Raw genomic sequence first — 20574 nt, forward strand, 5'->3', positions numbered from 1 at the left:
GCTGACCCCTGGCGTTGTAGAACTACTTATTTCCTTGGCTTGGGGGCTGCATAACTCCATACCCACCAACAATTATCCGATAATAATAGGGACATCTTACCATACCCTCCAACATTTCTCTGATAAAAATAGGGACATTCTAAGGAAAAGCGGGGCATTCTGGGATCAAATCAGAAAGTGGGACGGCTTCTGTAAATCCAGGACTGTCCCGGGAAAATAGGGACAATTGGAGGGTCTGATATCAGATCTACATTAGCTGTGGGGAACCTGTGGTCTTTCAGATGTACATAGACTCCAATTCTGATCAGCCTCAGCAGCATGAATAATGGAGTTATTAAGGGAATAACAGAGTTTAGCCCCCTGCTCTACATACCCAGTTTCCTGAATCTAATGTTGCCAACATCGTTCATTTGCTAAATACCTTCTGGGCATGTATAAATTATTCCCAGCTCTACTCTGTCCATAGGCCTAAAGCTTTTTGTGGGCTTTGCCCCTCTACTTTTAAGAAAAAACAGTGGCAGGTAAAAACTCAACAGGTGGAGCTTTTTCTAGGTATGTGGTAGGGAAAGCTTCAACTGCCGAATTTCCTCTTGTATCACAAATACCAAAAGGAGCCTTCTCTGAAAGAAGGATGGGGGCAGGGGCAGGAACAGCCCTGGTCCGTAGCCTGGCAATCTAGATCTGGCAAACTTTGGCCAGTTCTCCAAGTATATAAGTAGCAGACTACAATGGCCTCTAAAGTCAGCTTTGGGGCTGATGCCCCCTGCTGTGAGGGCACGTTAATAGTTCTCCTGAAAAGCAATTAGGAAATGTCATGGGTAAGGATCCTTGACACATAAATAGGCTCTTTCTCCTGCTGTGAAAGATATTATTGTGAAATCCAATGAACAGCCTCATTTAATGTAGCTAATTATCCCCCGCTGTTTCCACATGTGCATTTGTTTTTTTTAAGAGGATAGATAGCTACGGTAAGAGTAAACCGGGAAAATTTGGATCCTCACGCAATATGCTTGCTTGTCATTCACTGTAGCTACGAGCAATGAATGTTTCTGGACATCATCAGCAAGCATTTCACTGGTCCCAATTTATTTATTTAAGAAATTTAAATCCTGCTTTTCACTCAGCTTACAAAAATGCCCATACAGTACAATATACAGAATTTAAAACACAGAGTAAAACTTCGGAGAGTAGAACTTTCATGGTGCAACGTCCTCGTAAAATAAAAACATTTAATTTGGCACCTGAAAATTAGCAGAGACAATGCTGATTTCTAATGGGAAGGAATTCTGTAGAGTTGGGCTCATGACCTGAAGGCATGATTCCTCACTGATGTGAGCCCTGCTTCTGGTGCAGAAAGGGTCACTAATAACTCTCGGAAATCTCTGTTAGCGCTCCCCAGCTCTTCTCAAAGAAAGAAATGATTTCCAAACAAGTTGCACAAAAGTAAGTTCTGTTTGGTAGGCAAGCCTACAGATACCAGCTGAAAGTCCCTCTTTTGAGTAGACGTGTATAGAATTGCAGCATTGATGAATTCAATTCCTTTTGAGATCTATCATGAAGTCAGTCATGACTTTAGCACCATGGATTCCAATGGGATTTAAATTTAACGAATGTAGGCTAGAACTGGCAAACTGCATTCAGTTATGTTTATTCACTACTATCTATGCTGAGGATCGCAGCCTGTTTTTGTGTTGTGATGAGCACATATGCACTAGGTTTCTGGTTCTTGGTGGTGTCCCCCTTGCCCTGGGCTATGGAAGTTAAGTCCAAAACCGATATTTTGAACTGAAATCGACAGCTTGTGATGGTTTAGTCTTGGGCTCAAGGGTTCTGAATAATCAGCTGTCAAGGAACTGTCTATGAGCCAGATCATCCACAAAGCAGGAAGGCAATTACGTCTTTATTAGCAGACAAAACAACAAGACAGCAATACCCATGGTTCGTCTTAACCAGGCATCCCCAAACTTCGGCCCTCCAGACGTTTGGACTACAATTCCCATCATCCCTGACCACTGGTCCTCTTAGCTAGGGATCATGGAAGTTGTAGGCCAAAACATCTGGAGGGCCGCAGTTTGGGGATGCCTGGTCTTAACTCAATGAAGGTGTTGCTGAAACTAAACTCTAGGCATGCCCCTCCCCTCTAGCCTCTCATTCTGGATCCCTCCCAAGTAGACAAAGGCTGCGTCAACGGGGTGGGCCAATCTGATGCATTGCTCAGCAAGGTGCAGGACCCTCCTGGAGTGGGGGGGGGTCAGAGGGGGAGGAGAGTCAGTAGGATTGGGACTGTCTGCACTCACGCTGTGACTCGCAGCTTCTTATCCTGTCTTGGAAGGCCCTCCTCCTGACCACCCACCCCGACTTGATCGCTCAAGTCTCCTGCTTCTATCAGCTCCCAGCTTGCCCCTTCCGCTGACTGCTTCCCAGTATCCCACCACCAGGCTCCGGGCTCTAAGGTGTCATCTTTGGAGCCCTCCCTGGGGGGCTCTTCGGAGGCAGGCTCCCACCAGTCTTCTTCATCCAGCCAGTCCAAGCCCTCCCGGGGGGGGGGGGCCTTGAGCCGGGTGCTCCCACCACTCCTCCTCACCCAGTGACATCAGCTCCAGGCTGCTGCATTCTGGACCAGGTTTTCTTCAGTGGCAGTCCCATACAGATCGTGTGGCAGTACTCTAAACTGACAGTGATGGAGGGCATGGATGATGGAGGGAAAGCCTCACTTTTCAAAGAATGGGCACAACTGGCACCACAACCCAAGCTTGTGAAAAGCACTTCTACTATCCAGCTGTGCAGGACACCTGGTATTCATGAGAAAGTACCATGCCATCCAAAACAGGCTCAACATCCATTCCTCCAAGATTCCTTCTGAAGCAGGGTCCTTTGTACAGTGGTACCTCGGTTTAAGTACACAATTGGTTCCGGAAGTCTGTACTTAACCTGAAGCGAACTTTCCTATTGAAAGTAATGGAAAGTGGATTAATCCGTTCCAGATGGGTCCGTGGAGTACTTAAACTGAAAGTACTCAAACCGAAGCGTACTTACACCGAGGTATGACTGTATTCTGATCTCATTCCAAGCTATCTATCTATCTATCTATCTATCTATCTATCTATCTATCTATCTATCTATCTAAACCTGAAAATACAGCATGTGGTAGAGGTCTGGGTAAGTCCCCCCCATAGCATAGTGTCAAGTTCTCCCTTTGTTTAAGGGAAATTCCCTTATGCTGAATAGGCTTCCTCACGAGAAAAGGGAAAACTTGACAGCTATGCCCCATAGATATGAGCACTTGGGAAGAGATAATAATAGTCAGAACTCAGCTGGACTGGAGGGGTGATTTAATTCTACAACAATTATTGTAAGTAAAACCTGCACCTGGGATCCTGAGCAGATGAGGGAATTGTAGCTGCTTTTACAGGAGAATTAGCTAAAGAAGTGGAACAGGCAGGAGGAAGCTTTTCTTCATTGCGGTTGAATCTAGTTGCAGCTCGTGCCAAAATCTACCCTGCAATTTCTCAGATGTTTTCTTTCCCTGTGAAGGGCTTCCATCTTTCTATCTCATTCTCAGGGCAGCTTAGCATTTCAGTTGGTTTTGAGCTTACCTGATCGTTTTAAGTTGGCTGAGGATGTTGCTGTTTTGATCCAGTAAACACTTTCCCACCTTCTGCAGCCTCCCTGGCTACCCATGCTTCCTGATCTGAAAAGAGCCCAAAGGGAGGAGTCTCCTCATGATAGACCTTTACTTACATTTCCTCTTCTTATTGCCCAGTAGAGCAAATGGCTCCTTCCTCTCCATGATTTTGAAATGAACAAACTTCAAGGTTCTGAAAGAAAAACGTAGGAGAGATATTCTGGAGAGCAGAAGTTCAACAAATTCAGATGGCACTCCAGCACATGATACATAATTCATTGGTTTCAAAACTCAAATACAAATGACTGATTCTAGAAAATCTAATGGAGGGGAAGGCATCTTTAGAGTCACTTTCATACTTTGGAATAGAGGTAGCCAACTTCTCTGTTGGGTCACCTCATTTCCCATACATTGGGCTGGAAGTGTGTTTACCAGACAAAACTTACATCCCCCATGCATCGTTTGGGCCCTTGATATATTTAGAAGCAAGGGGTTGTCAGTTATGGAACACCTAGGGTGAGCACATTGCTGTGTGGAGTCCTTCTGCTCTGGATTCCAACCACTCTGTTCTCCTGCCCCCTACCCTCAACAGCCAATCAGCATTCCACTGAGCACATCCAGCCTTCATTGGACCTCCCTCCGAGCATGATTCTCACTACTGCCAACCGTAGTGTTTCCCACAAGCCTGCTGACACCACCTTCTCCCTCATGGGTGATGCCTTTTGGGCACACGCAGCCTGCAGGGCAGAAGCAAAGTGAATGGTGACAATATGTGTCATTACACATTACATGTCGGGACCTGTAATGAGATGGGGAATGAAGTGCAGGCTCTTTTGCTACATCTTGAAAACATTTCTTTTCCTTGCAGAGTGGAGTAGAACCACGGGCAAACATTTTACTCTACCCAGATTAAAAATAGGCAAGAGTTACCAAGGGGATAGATAAAATTGCTTTGGAAGCCTGTCAGGCCCCTAGGCTGCTAGTTGTCCATTCCTGTTATAGGAAAACCCAGATATAACTTATTGCAGACACCAAGCATTATATTGATAAACTCCATCCCCAAAGGACTAGCCCAAGAAAAGATAATCTGGAGAGGCAGTGAGAAACCTGAGGACTGAAATTTGTTCCTCATCCCTTCATCTCTCACATTGCTGCAATGTTAGCATTTTAATTAAATAAGATCTCATAGCACATTAAGCATGATGGAAGCTGACAGCCGGCAGTCTCTTAAGGAGATAATAATCAACAATATATTATATTATTGGATCGTGCCTTAGTGGACTGATACGTGTTCAGTTTTCTCTGAAAGTAGATTTCCATCTCTCTGTTAATTAAATATAATAGCCTTAGATTGCCCATAACCGCTGCATGCGAAAACTCATTCATACTCCAGCCAACTGCAATGTCGAATCCGGTAGCCAGTTTGGTCAAGGTGGGTCACAGAGAGATGCCTGCCAGCCAGTCCATCTTGTGTAGGAACAAATAGTTAGTAGAGGAATCCGAGTAACTGCTGACAACTTTTCTATCCCAATACATCTTGCATGGTGAAGCTTGACCTTGTTCACGTTTACATGGAACCCAGGTGCATTAAATCCTGCTGAATTTACTCCAAGATAAGTGTGAATAGAACTTTAGCCTTAAAAAATACCATAATGGTTCAAAGCCTTCTTAAACTTCCTTTCCATGTGCTGCTCTGGTTTGCCAGAAGCGGCTTTGTCATGCTGGCCACATGACCTGGAAGCTGTACGCTGGCTCCCTTGGCCAATACTGCGAGATGAGTGCGCAACCCCAGAGTCAGTCACGACTGGATCTAATGGACCTTTACCTTTTTTAACTTCCTTCATGTAAATCAGAATTAAGCAACGTGTGGCCCTCCAAATGTTGCTGGACTCTAACTAAGGTCACATCCATGTCATATATTTAAAGCACATGTATATCACTTGAAGAGCTGTAGCTCCACCCCTTCCAAAGATTCCTGGAAACTGTGGTTTGCTCATGGTGCTGGGCGGTGTCAGGAGACCCTTAACAAACTACAGTTCTAGGATTATTGGGTGGGTGGGCAGGCAGGGAAGCCTTGACTCTTAAAGTGATAAATGGTGTGAATGGGCCCTAACTCCCGTCAGCTCCAGGCAGCTAAGCAGGTAGAGAAAGTCAACTGGTGTACCAGACACCCACTTACGTGGTTACTTGTCACTGTCATTTTGGTTTTAGCAGAGGGTCTTAGAGGCTCCTGGGAATAAAGCTGTGTCTATTAAACGTCATCATTCCTGGTGCCTAGATTTCCTGGACCTAGAAATCTCACAGGATGTTGTTCCACTCCTGTGAAAATGGAGGAAATTGAGAACTCCTGTGCCATGGGAGATATTTGCCAGTCTTTACTAGGGCACACACTGGAATGCATAATGGGAATAATACTTCTTTGACTTCCATGGGGTATCAGAGATCTAAGAGATGTAAATGGTCACCCAGTTTTGTTTTGTTTTCTAGCCCACCATTCTTGTCTGTGTTCTTCTTTCTGAGACATAGACATTGGATTTCTGGAAGCTTACATTGATTAATGGAGTTCAGAGCAAGGACAGTAACTAACAAAGGAATCAATACCCATTATTTAAACATGGACTAGCAGCCTGACTTTATTGTATAACAGAGACCTGGTGGGATGTGGTGACAGACCCTTTGTTTATGGAGCTCTTCCCAGATGAGTGTTTGGTTAGCACATGCTGAAGTGAGGTCAGAAAGGTGGTGCGGGCTACTCTGCTTGCATAAAATGTTGCTCGTGATTTTTCATATATGCCTGAAAGATAAATATGCATTTGATCAAGTGCAGACTCCATGCAGGAGATAGCAAAATTCACTCGGATGTCCCAAAATGAGGAGCAGAGGAGGCTTGTTGGTTTGTTTATCTGCTTTGGGTTTGAAGAAGGGTTTAGCACGATGACTGAACAGTCCTTGGCTTTTGTGGATGGGGGCTTTTAATGAATCAATCCGTCTTGATGAGATCAAGTGCAAGATTCTGATCCGTTAAACTGGTACTCTGCATGTATTTAGCTTGGGTCAGCAAACAACGGAGTTAATTTGGACGGCGTTCATAGGAGGCACAATGTTCTGCTTGAAGAATTGTCATTTTACATGGAAAATAGTGTGAGAGTGATGGAGTGATTCCATTGGTGGCGGCTGGTGCCCACTGGGACTGGTAAGGCAGAAGGCAGGGAACCTGACACTAGGTGGCGTCACAGCCAATGACAGACAGAGCCCCGCTCCCCCCAAATTAGCAAGCAGGTGAGGGCTGGCCGAGGGCAAAGTGAACTTGGCAGCACAGTGCCTAATTTGCCCTAAGAGACCAGTCTCCACTGGCTCCCACATCATTATTTAAGGGGTCTGTATATTTGGATGCGTTCAAACAGCCAGAACAAAACCCCAATGAAGGTGGTAGGAGAGTGGTGCAAAGAATGAAACACTCATGCTGCAAGGACAGAAAATCCATGAACTTCCAGGTGTTGTGTTTGCTTGAAGACTCCTGTTGTTGCCTGGAAATGGCCAGACAACTGTCTGCAGTTGTTGGCTGCAGTCTTATTTGTAACCTGTGTTTAAAACCCTGAGGTGTTGTACAACTAGAGATGGGTGAATCTGCCAATTTTGGCTCCTCCCATTTTTACCACATTAAGTTCAGTCACCCCCTTTTCCACATAAGTTTCCAATTTTTAAAAAACCCACACATTTCATACACAAAAATTCATAGAATCATAGAATTGTACAGTTGGAAGGAACCTTGTGGGTCATCTAGTCCAACCCTCTGCAATGCAGGAATATGCAGTTGTCCCATACAGGGATGTAACCTGCAGTCCTGGCATTATCATCACCACAAGCAACTGAGCTATCCAAGTGCACATTTGTATGCAATTTTGCCTAATATGCGCCTTTTCGGAAGCAAATTTCCCTAATCTAACACAGGTAGCACACTTCTGTCCATGACTTTCATGAATGCAAGCATCCTTATGCACACTTTCCCCTAATTTGAACACCCTTTTTTCTTTCATTCTTTTTTTTTTTTTGTATGTGTTTTTCGGTTGGAGAACTGCATCACAAAATTTAGAGAAGTGCAAATTTTTGAAGGCTAGGGACATTGCAATTCACACATTAATTTGGGAACAGGGGATTAGGTAGGGTCACATAAGAATGTGAAACAAACTCCTTTCACTCCATCTCTGCTTATGGAACTATAATGGCACGTGCCATACAGCAAGATTCAGTTTTGAAGTTCTTGTTTGCGAAATTACTCTAGACGCAGCATGGCCACCTTTCCACATCTCATACGTAGTTCCGCTGCACTCTCTTCGACTCCTGCTGTCTTTAGAGAGTTCCTTAATGGGCATATCTTAGCTGCTTTCCGTCGGCTGACCCCAGACAACCACGCCATTAAACTTTTGCTCAAATCCTGCTGGGGCAAGCCTTGGAAAAATAACTGATCTTTCAAGAGGCTGGCTAGTTGGGACTCCAGGCTCAAAAAGAACAACAAGGCAGTGTTAGGGTCAAGGGCAGGGCAATCTGCTAGCAGACAAAGGTGTGGAAAGGGAACAACACATCACTGGGCTAGATAAACCTCCTGAATAATTGGCCCTAGAGAGGGCTCTATTCCTGTGCACATTTCTTTCCCTAGTTTTGTTGCCGTCATTTATTCCTCCCATACAGCTTTATCTGCTCACGGTGGGCAAAACAGTACCAAGCCCATTTGTTGCATATTTTCAGCACCCAGATGTGTTTGTTTTCCTGGCTATCCCTTGCCTAAAAGTATTAGATATTGCAGAGTGTTTCAGCACGCCCTGTTGTCGAATGGGGCCGTGTGTTTCTCCGAAAGAGAAATCTGTAATCATCATAGTGAACGAGCCTGATAGCAAATACACAATGAGCAGAAGTCGCTTGCTACATGAGACAGGTGTATAGGGTTGTGTGTTCCTACATCTCAGCCTAAGGGATGTAGGACTTAGAATGGGCTGACTTCTGATTAGACATGCCTAGGATAGGATTGTAGTGTTCATTGTCGGAAAACAGCTTGCCAGGTCGGCTGGAGGTGCTATGTTAGTTTCCCCACCGGTACTAGGAAGGAGAAGGGTTGGCAGTAGGAGGTTGGAATGGGGCAAACAGCAGGAGCCAACCTGGCATTCCTGCCCACGTGTTTGCATTGTGCTGACCTCTCCCTCCCTATAAGCAACAGTGATCCACCTGTTGGGAAGCTAGTGTAGAAGCTCCACCCTACCTGGTAAACAGCTTCTGACAATGAACACTGCAATCCTTTATGTGCCTAATCAGATACAAGGCCATAATATGGAAATGAGCCCTACATTCCTTAGGCTTCAGTCCTAGACACATAACGTGTGAGAAAGCCCCATAGAACAGAGTGGTCTTTCCTTCTGAGTGAATGTGCATAGACATTGTGCCATCAAGCTTACTTCCACCTCTTTGATGCCTCTTGCGTGGGCTGGTCTACAGATGCAAGATAATGATATCTCAATCCCTTGGGACAGTCAATGTAATTCAGCCTAACCCACGTAGAATTGTTGTGAGGATAAAGTGATGGAGAGAACCATGCATGTCCATCTGAGCTTCTTGGAGGAAGAGTACAAAAAAAAAAGCATGTAGCAAATTAATAGCAGGCGATAGAATCTTGAAAGGAGGAGAAAAAAAAGGTTGCACCACTTCCAACATCAGTTGGGAGGATGCCATTTGAAACAATTCCCTGCAAGTAAAAAGCTAGTATATTAGAGACAAATGCCCCTGAATGCTAGCTATATACTTGCAAAGAATTTTAAAAGGTAGGTACAGTCCGCGTTCGATTTCCTGTCTAATTGCCATCACATTCTGCTTCATGTGTAGTCTAAGCCATTTTGTAAACAGACCAGTATGAGTTCAATCATCTTGGGACAATTGCTCCTATTCTTGTAGGCAACTCATTGATAATTACTGGTTTTCTTGAAAAGTACATCAAGGTGGTTTTAATCAATTATTTGTGCAGGGGGAAGCATTGGAGAGAGAGTGGGAGATGGGGAGAGCAAAAGAGGGAGAGAGAGAGGTCAATTTCTTCCTACGATTTAAACATTTCTCTCTCCCCCTCCCCCCTCCCCCCAATCCTGCTATGGATCATGCTGCCTACAGTCAGCAAATACAGTCTTCAAACTGCACTTGGTTGAAATGTATTGGCATTTTAACCTTGCCCAGTGCTGTGCAGCGAGGGTATATCGACCACAGGAAATTGGTTGTATGATGTAGACACACACCAAACGTCAGATTGGAACTGTCAGACACATTTCATCTTAACCTCAGGACTTAACCGAATGCCCACGTTGTTTCCAAGAATGCCAGAGTTCTTTCCCACCCAAAGGAATCTGTTGATAATGGATATTACTTTAGGTCAGTTTCTTCATAAATGTGCAGCCAGATAGAAATTGGGTTATGGATTGTCCTGGGATTAAAAATCTCTCTTTATATTTCACCTAATAGCTAACGTGGCAAAGAGTTAATGGTATTGCCTTTTCTTCATACCGGTATGTAACACACATTACCATGATACATGGAAAAAATTCTAGCATAGAGCCCTGGGAAGAATGCAAGGAAGAAGAAGAAAAACAATATACCTCTACTGATGCTTTGCTCGCAACAAACTTAAGTGGTCATTGCTATTATTGCTCCAAAAAATAGCTATTATTATGAACATTGCAGCTGCTCAGGGAAAGGTGCCATTGATAGAATGTTGCCAAACAGTGCAGGAAGCAAGAGGACACTTTGGTTAAAAGGAAACAAGGAAACAAAAACACCAGACAGTCTAGGGATGGAAAGGAAGGTAGGCAAACTAGACAGGCTTAGATGATGATTAGGAAAAGGGCAGGAGGTTGCAGATTTAAGCAATACAAAAATATATTCAAAAGAAGAAAGTCCTGGATTAAGAAGCATTGATATGCAGTTTAGATATGTCCCAACGAGTTAATATATAGTCTACCACCAACCCCATGCCCAATCTTGTTTAGGTATTCTGAGAAACAAAAAAAAACCCATTGCAGTTTTGAAATCGATGGTTAGAACCAGTTTTGAAAGTTCATTTTGATTCAAAATGTCATCTCTCTCTTCCAAACCATAGACAAAAACCTGATCTCAGGAACCACAATGAAAAAATTGGTGATGACATTTCATGAGGTTTCCAGGTGCACCGTGAACAGACGATATATATAGCAGGTTTTAACATTTAAAATCATCAAAGGAAAAGTCACAAATTGAATTCCCATTTCAGTCAAGAAACCCCAAACAACCCTACATTTCCAGCACATATTGGTATTGTTGCTGCTGTTGTTTGGCAATTTTCATTCTGTTGTTTTTCTTTTTAATGTTTGTGCTGTTGGCAGAAGGAGAATGATTATAAAAGTTTGAGTCAAGGCCCAAGATGGATGCAAGGGAATGTCTGTGAGTGTTATGCATCACATACCATGGATAGCAGGTTCAGAAATGACTTGCAAATGTTTCTTATTCGTGCTGGGATATTCTATACGGCCAGAACATTTTGCATACTGTCCATTGTGGTGGACTGCATAAAACTCTTCTTTCTAGATTTTACTTTCTCTTTTGAGAATGGCTTCGAGTCTACTGGGGATAGTGAGCTTCATAATATACAAAGACATGCAGCTTGGAGAAGAAGGGACATAGCTCAGTATGGGAAGGACACATGCTTTGCCTGCAGAAAATCCATGGTTCAATCCCAACCATCTCCAGCCGAAAGATAATGGGAAAGGGCTCTCCTGGAGACCCGGAGGAGCCACTAACTGCTCACAGTGGTCAATAATGGCCTAGTGTGAGTGCACGTGAGTCAGATTCCTATGCAAAATGATGAAATGGCCACTACAATTGTTCAGCACCATTGGCTTGCCAACCCAGTGTAGAAACAAAAGTGCGGTCAGGTTGGGCTGGTGAAATCTGAAATCTGATATCCTCTATGTCAGGCATCCCCAAACTTGGCCCTCCAGATGTTTCAGGACTACATCATCGGGACTACATTCCCATCATCCCTGACCACTGGTCCTGTTAGCTAGGGATGATGGGAATTGTAGTTCCAAAACATCTGGAGGGCTGAGTTTGGGGATGCCTGCTCTATGTGAATCACAACAGTTCCATCTTTCATTTCTCAGAGGCTTTAGGCAATTGGTCTTGTGGCTGTAGCCGTGAAAAGAAAGACTCTTAAGGTCATAGGAAGCTCAACATCTCTACCCTGTCTTTCCCCACCAGATGACAAAAAATCATGGCAGGTGGTGCTTGACTTCTCATGGGAAGGTAAGGTAAGAATGTGTGTTGCTTTTACACTTGAAAAGGGTCACGACAAGGGCACATGCCCTCTCTGTTTTGGGGGACATGTACGGCTGTTTCATTTTCTTCCCTTCTGTCTCCAAGGCCCAGTTGCCCCAGCGTTGTAATCCTGACCTTGTCTAATTAACAGACATTGTTTCCTAGATCTAGTTAATCCATTGAAGGTTATAGTTTAAATCCTTCTGATATCCTGACATAGGGATAAGCCACTCTTATAGCCTACATTTACCTAGGGTTTGTTTCTATGAATTAAAAAAGAAGAGGAAAAATTCCAGGCATGCTTGGATTAAATAGCTTTCAAGGGGAGCCGTTTGATAGCATCCTCTGTGTTTTAACTAGCTACTCTCGCCCTACTGTCCTTTCCCAGGATACCGTAGCTGATGACGATGGAGCTTTTGCAAATATTTCTCTGCCCCTCCCCAATGTCTGATGTCTCTCGTAGCAAAATAAAGGCATTTCATGGCGTGTTTACATCAGACAATGTTCAGTTATTACTGTGAAAAGGAAAAGGGCCTGCTATTACAGCTAAAACAGCCTCTACATCTTAACGCTAGAGTGCCCACATTGGAGCCTCATTTCATCTCCCTCTGTTCCCTTGTTTGTGTCTGTTCTGCCCTTCTGCCAGAGGAGTTATGGCCTTTTAGTGTTTGTTTGTCTAATCATTAGTTTCCTGTTTGAAACATCATTTGTCTTCCTAATACTCTAAAAGCAATTATCAAGGGGCTGTTCCCCCCCCCCCATAGAGCCGATTAGTCAGAGGCAACCTTGTAAACAAAGAGTTTTGCGAGTGAACATGTAAAGAACTGGAGAAATAGATATGTGGCGTGGCAAGATGGGGGCTGACTTGAGTCCTAAGGCACATTTGAACAAGTGGAAATCACACAAGGGAACATACCCCTCTTCCCAAACCAATGTGTGAACTGCAATGCCCCTAGCCTTCAAAATTTGCACTTCTCTGAATTTCGTGATGCAGTTCAAAGCAGCCAATCTGTGGGAGAGGAAAGAGGGTTGCAGAGGGAAAGGGGGAGGTGGAAATCCCCATTTCATGGAGTGGAACCGAGGTTAGGACCCAGTTTACTACTTTTATATTACGGTACCAGTGCCTCCTTGCCTCCCTGTGAGATTCAGAAGGAAGGGTTACTGTGATGTCATGGAGAGTTCACAAACATTCAAACTGCTCAGCAGCATTACCTTGACAAGCCCTTGCAAAGGGACACATTTGTGCCAAATGTCAGGGAAAGAGTATTTGGATTCTGCAGCAGCAAGTTGCAAACAACTCTAGCTTTCGTGCATCATTTTGCCTTACTGTCTACATCAGGGGTCCCCAAACTAAGGCCCAGGGGCCGGATGCGGCCCAATTGCCTTCTAAATCCGGCCCGCTGACGGTCTGGGAATCAGCATGTTTTTACACGAGTAGAATGTGTCCTTTTATTTAAAATGTATCTCTGGGTTATTTGTGGGGCATAGGAATTTGTTCATACTTTCTTTCAAAATATAGTGCGGCCCCCCAAAAGGTCTGAGGGACAGTGGACCGGCCCCCTGCTGAAAAAGTTTGCTGACCCCTGGTCTACATTATTCCCACCTTCCTTCGGCTATCCCTGGCATTCAGATCCAAGTTCTTTCAAATTCCTCCTTAGCTCCGTACAGGTCTTATGTGTAAAAGTAAGGTAAGGGTAAAGGATCCTTGGGCGGTTAAGTCCAGTCAAAGGTGACTATGGGGTTGAGGCGCTCATCTCGCTTTCAGGCCAAGGGAGCTGGCCTTTGTCTGCAAACAGCTTTCCAGGCCAGCGTGACTAAACCACTTCTCAACGGAACACCGTGACGGAATCCAGAGCGAACTGAAATGCCGTTTACCTTCCTGCCATAGTGGTACCTAGTTATCCACTTGCACTGGTGTGCTTTCCAACTGCTAGGTTGCCAAGAACCACCAACCTTCTGATGGACAAGTCCAAGAGGCTCAGTGGTTTAGACCACAGCGCCACCTGCGTTATGAGTAAGGGACCATACACACCTGAAGTGTGCAAACTCCACCTCCTTCTGTCACCTTCCAACTAATGGAAAGCAACCATCTGAAGAAGGGAGTCTTTCATATCCTTAGAAGCTCCCCACACTTTTTACAGAACCCTGGAAAATCAAGGTTCTAAAATGTGGGGGGGAGTCTCCATGGATCCCAATATCACCCTACCTTGCAGAACAACTCTGGGAAGGCAGTGTAACTTGCACCAGCGTAAGTTACCCCTCTTCCAAATTCCATTCAGGAGCCTCTGGGAGAAGCTACTGACAGCTTAACCTCTGGGCGAGTGCAGGCTTGAGTTTTAAGGATTGGGCCTTAGGCCACAGACTGAGCCGAACTAGGTTTAGAAAAGGTGGCTCTCCTTTCTCTATTCTGCCTCACCACACCCCTTTTGGGGGACTTAGGCCAGTGTAAGTTCCAGCAAATTGGATATGCTACAGCTGAGCTGGGCTGAGGGACGTATTTCAGCATAGTGCCAGCTGAGAAAGCCCATGATCTTCAAAACACCATCTTTCTTATTCTAGGGGATCTTGGTTTTGGATTGTGCTGCAGTGCAGGAGCTGGGGTGGCACCATACCTACCAAGTTGCTGTGGGAGAAATAAGGGACCGGACCGGAAGTAGAAGACCGGAAGTAGTGCTGCTGCCATTTTGGAACTGGACGGAGCATGCTCAGAAGCGTCTTTTGATGCTGCTTTGCCCAGTTCCAAAATGGCCACCGTGCCAGAAGTCGCACTGCAGCCATTTTGGAACTGGGCAGAGCTGCATCAAAAGTCGCTTCTGAGCATGCTCCGCCCAGTTCCAAAATGGCCGCCGCGCCAGAATAAACCGGGGGGAAAAACAAAAAACCCCGTTTTTTCAGCTGAGAACAGCTAGAAAAACGGGGGTTTCCCGGAGAATACGGGAGACTTGGCAGCTATGGATGGCACACTTGCCTCCAGTCTCTCTACCCCTCCCCCCATGTTTACTGTCTCTTATTCATGACACCTGAAGAGATCTTTAAAAGTGATGTAAAAAAAAGGAGGGTTTTTGCAATGGGTCAATCACTTCCTGGTCCTGAATCACACGGACGCTGCACAACAAAAAAATAGTCATGTAGTTATGAAAATAAGTGCTCCCAAACTAAGCAAAATTAGACTCCACATGTATCCTGTCCATGATGACATTTTGGGGAGAAAATGAGTTTGCTTTTAGAAAATGCACGCTTTGACAGCCCATTGCAAACTTTGGCTGTGTGCCTTGTAAACAGCAAACAGTTGCAGCTGATACAGTAGATGGAGAATGAGGAACAGCAAAGCAAAGTTCAGAATAACAATGCAGAAGGCAGCAACAGGATTCCTAAATCAGCTTGAAGAAATAATTTGCCGAGCAGTGGTGAGACAAATGAAACGGAAATAATGTATGCAAAATTGTAGGACTGAACAAAATGTAATCGAAATGAACATCACATCTATATTAGCTTCTTTGCACTGAAGGGTTGTTTACTGGAAATGCTTAATCTTGGATATCAAGGGGGTTTTGAACATCGAATGATGGTTGTAACTTATTTAATGGAAGTGAGTGAGAAACAGGCACCTTCTTTTGCAGGGCTTTGTTAAGGCTTGCTTTGTTTCGGGTTTATTTATTTGCAGAGTTATAAACTGGGTTTTTGTTTGTTTGTTTACTAAATTTAATTTGTACATTTTAAGCTTGTTTACACTGGTCTCCAGCTGACAGGGCAGCTTCCATGAAAAAAGAAAGAAAGTAAATATGCCATTCTGCTTCTAATACTTCACATAATCAAGGACTGTTCTTCCTTTCCGATTTTTGGTGTGCTTCAGTTAATTCAGCCTTGAAGGTAGTATTGGCATAGCAACAGTTTTAAGGAACTCATCAAAGTTCCTCGCATTTGTGTCATCTAAAGGTTAATTATGTACATTGCTAGATCTTGCAAGTATGGAGGCTTTGTGTGAGTGTCTGGTGTAAAGCTTGAAAGGTACTCTAGGAGGGACACACACATACACACACACACACACACACACACACACACACACACACACACACACATTTTAATAAAACTTGTGTGACGTCCCCACAATTCCATTGAAACAGTCTGAGCTGTCAGTTTGCCTAACCTTTGTTTGCCTGCCACTATGTTCCCATGATTAAATGTGAAGATTATAATCATTAACCGTGCCAGAGGTTCACTGTGGGTGGAATTCTGATGTGGGGATAACATTCTGTTTATACTATGAAGTCAAAATCAGACTCCATCTCTTCCAGCTCAACACCTGGAGGTCTCTAGGTTAGCTACTAAGGGCTAGCTGCAGTCGTGTCACCTGACTTTAATATTAAATACTGCAGCTATGGCAGATTGGAAGGCATTTCGCAATGCTCTTTAATCTCTGCCATTCCTTTTAACTGGAATAATCTAGTGGACATAAATGAACTTGATTTGACCTAGAAATGAACTTCTAAAAACTAAAGGAGACAAGAGAGAGAGAGAGATGGGGGCAGGGAGAGAGAGAGAGAGAGAGAGAGAGAGAGAGAGAGAGAGAGAGAGAGAGAGAGGATGATATCTTCCTAAATAACGGAAATTCTGTATTTGTGCAGATTTTTAGTAATTAACTAATTCGTACCTGGAGCTTTCTAAGAATGTATCGTCAAACCTTTGACAAGATATCAAAGACTCCTTTCTTAATACTCTGTGGATGTGTTCACAGTTATTAGTGTCATTTGAAAGACCTTTAGTGGAGATAGAGAGAATCAGGGAAAATCTGAAGTAGAAAACTAAATTTATTTAAATAATATTTTTAGACATCTGCTGGATGAATATTTTGTGACCTGTGAATAAATTGTATTTTGAGACACAAACATTTTATTCATCAGTAATGCCTATGATTGAAGAGTCAGACTCTGAAGCCGTGACTTTAGTGTAGATTTGATATTAATGTTAGTAAAAAATTGTGAAATTCAATATGTATTTTAAAGATGATGAGACTTGTCAGGGCTGTCTTAACCATATCTGGTGCCGTGGCGCCATGGTGTGGAGATCCCTCTGGCGTCCCTCCCCGTTTCCCAGTATGGCTGTCTGGCGGGCGCAGCAGCACAGTGCCCCCTGGCGGCCTGGCGCATTGCGCCACCCAGCCTTGTCTTAGGGCCAGCCCTGAGACTTGTATCCAGGGTAACTCTAAATAATCATCCTCTCAGCGGAAGGATTTATACTTGCTCAATGGCACACTTGCCCCTCTCCTCCTCCTGTACCCCCTAAATTTGTTCAGGGGTTACCCTAATCCTCAGGGCAGATTTGAGGCAGGAGTGGGACGCACATGGGTTGAGGAGGGGTGATCCTGATGTGTAACCATAAATCCTTGTGCTGACAGGACTACATTTATCACAAGCCTAAGACTTAAAATAGCCTGCCCAAATATATCCAGCTGTTTTGGGACTACAACTCCCATCATCCCTAGCTAACAGGACCAGTGGTCAGGGATGATGGGAACTGTAGTTCCAAAACAGCTGGAAAGCTTGGCTATGCCTGACTTAGGGGCAGCCATGCCCCCCCCCCCAATAACATCAACAAACTCCATCACTCTCATCGGGAGTTGCTATTCGTTCATTCAAGGCACATAGTGGTCAGGAGCCCTGTGGAATAGCTGCTCAGGCTGTGGACAGCTGGACAAACTATTTCAAGAGTTTAAAATTTTAACCCTCAAAGCCTTGTAATGGAGTCTGATAGAGTGTAGAATTGATAGTGGGCCATTGATCCAACCTGGGTCATTAGCCGCCTAAATCATTTCAGGGGACTCTGCTTCGGAAGTCGGTTGGATTCCAATTCCATCTCTGCTTATAACTCGTGGTTTGCCTGGAGCAAGAAAAAACACATGTTTGGGTTCGGGGGATACGTCAAACTAAACCATGGTTTAACTAAAAAACATGGTTTAACTAAAAACAGCACAGCAGGAAGAGCTAAAAACAGCACAGCAGGAAGAGGACCAGAGGAGGAGCCAAGTGGCTGTGATCTTCTCTCCAGCTTGGCTAAGCATTACAGGTGAATTGGGCCAGTATCATTTTGTTTCACTGACTTTTTAAAACATTAGCAACAAGATCTTATGAATGCTTATCAATCTATTAGTCCTGCCATGCACTGTGGGGCTTATTCCCATATACATCATATCTGAGAGACTGTCTTCTTCCCTACAGATCCTCTCAGTTGTTAAGATTAGCATGGTAGTTCTGTTCCCCACAGAAGTTTTTTTTTGGGGGGGGGCAGCCCAGGAGAGGATTTTCTGTGTGGCAGCCCCTAAACTGCCACATCGGCAGTTTTTGGAGCATATTGGAGGCTTACCTCTTTACCTTGTGATGTGTGTTTTACGACTCCTCTCTTGTAGCTATAATTTGTTCTGTCTTTAATGCTGAATTTGAAATTGTTGTGACCTGCCCTGGGAAGGGCGGATAATACATTGACTACTACCATTACAAATACTGCTAGCAGTTTGAAAGCACACCAGCGCAAGTAGATAAATAGGTACCGCTGTGGCAGGAAGGCAAATGGCATTTATGTGTGCTCTGGCTTTTGTCACGGTGTTCTGTTGCACCAGAAGCGGTTTAGTCATGCTGGCCACATGACCCGGAAAGCTGTCTATGGACAAATGCCAGCTCCCTAAGCCTGAAAGCAAGGTGAGCGCTGCACCCCACAGTCACCTTTGACTGGACTTAGCCATCCAGGGGTCCTTTACCTTTTTACCTACTACTACTACTAGTAGTAGTAGTAGTAATAGTAGTAATAATAATAACAATTCTGCAACATTATTTCATGTTTTTGTCTCAGCCAGACCTCCATAGGTAAAGGTACCCCTGACCGTTAGGTCCAGTCGTGGATGACTCTGGGGTTGCGAGCTCATCTCGCTCTATAAGCCGAGGGAGCTGGCGTTTGCCCGCAGACAGTTTTTCCGGGTCATGTGGCCAGCATGACTAAGCCGCTTTTGGCGAACCAGAACAGCGCATGGAAACACCATTTACCTTCCTGCCAGAGATACCTATTTAGAGTATATACCTAAATAGTAGATACCTATTTACCGGTATCTACTTGCACTTTGACATGCTTTCGAACTGCTAGGATGGCAAGAGCAGGGACCTAGCAACAGGAGCTCACCCCATCGCACGGATTCAAACCACCGACCTTCTGATCAGCAAGCCCTAGGCTCCGTGGTTTAGACCACAGCGCCACCCGCGTCCCTTACCTCCATAGAGTTCAACCCAATTAGCCCACTGAGACTTCCTACCACACTGACATGCATAGGATCGCTCAGCTATTTTATATTTTTTCAAAGCTTGCAAGAAAATATAACAGCAACAACTTCAGAAGACTTTAATGTTTGTAAATGCCACATTGTTCACAGTAGTAATGCTTAGTGAAATATTTATTACAACATTATATTGCCCATTGACATTATCATGTGTTAAATACATCTTCATATAGAGATGATTTTTTAAATCATGCATATGGCAATATTTAACAAAACATAGGTTAAGACTCATGGGAATATCATCCTTATAATTGATATTTGTTTCCTTGCTTTCCCATCTAACAGAGCTCAAGTTGGCTAACAGTAAGGTATAAAGCGAAGTACACCCAAAAGCAGGCACCCCCAACCTGCGGCCCTCCAGATGTTTTGGCCTACAACTCCCATGATCCCTAGCTAACAGGACCAGTGGTCAGGGATGATGGGAATTGTAGTCCAAAACATCTGGAGGGCCAAAGTTTGGAGATGCCTGCCCAAAAGCCTTAAAAACAGGGAGGAAAAACACCAATATACTGATAAAAACAAAAGCCAGTTGAACAAATCACATCATATTTCCAAGTCAGTTTGGAAGGCCATTGCATCATATAAAAGGATACAATTCATGTAGTTTAAGCAGTGCATTAAGAGAAATAAAAAGGTAATAATATAAGTTCTGCAGTTGACTACATTTTTTCACCTGTGCATAAGAGGGCACGCTGATCAGAGCTGAACCTCTGGTGAACTGCTCTCTGCTGCATTTTTTTTTGCCAAAGGCTATACTGATGCTACATCTCCCTTCGCTCCAACTTATGACTAGGTTGAGGAAGAAGCAGTGTATGGAAATAATTTAATGTATCCCTCTGAGTCTCTGGTTCTCCCCCCTCCCCTCTCTAGATAAATGTGTGGCAGTGAAAAAGGAGTCAGCTGAAGGTTTGAGCATCAAATATATCTTTTTATTGAGCTGGGCAATCTATTTTATGTAGAAACAGAGGGCACGATCCACCAAAATTAAGGCGTTCCAAGTCCCATTCATTTTCACGAATTTACAGCACAATCCAGTCAGTCCAAAGGTTTTCAGTGCTCCCAGGTAAGTAAGGTTGCAGCTTCATGTCTGTGCACATGCTCATTTCCTACCTGCCTATCAAGCATGTTTAGATTGTTCAAGTTGTCACCCTATTTTTTTTAAGAACCTATTAATACAAAGGTTTAATTAAGCAATAGTAATAAGGCAGATGGACAGAGAGAGGCCGATAATATTTTGTGTAGAACAGAGCTTTGTATTTGCCTTCCTTTTTATCGAATCCTTCACCCTGTATTTCCTTGAGGTATT

Source organism: Zootoca vivipara, chromosome 4 (assembly GCF_963506605.1).
Source record: "Zootoca vivipara chromosome 4, rZooViv1.1, whole genome shotgun sequence".
Classification (NCBI taxonomy): Eukaryota; Metazoa; Chordata; class Lepidosauria; order Squamata; family Lacertidae; genus Zootoca; species Zootoca vivipara.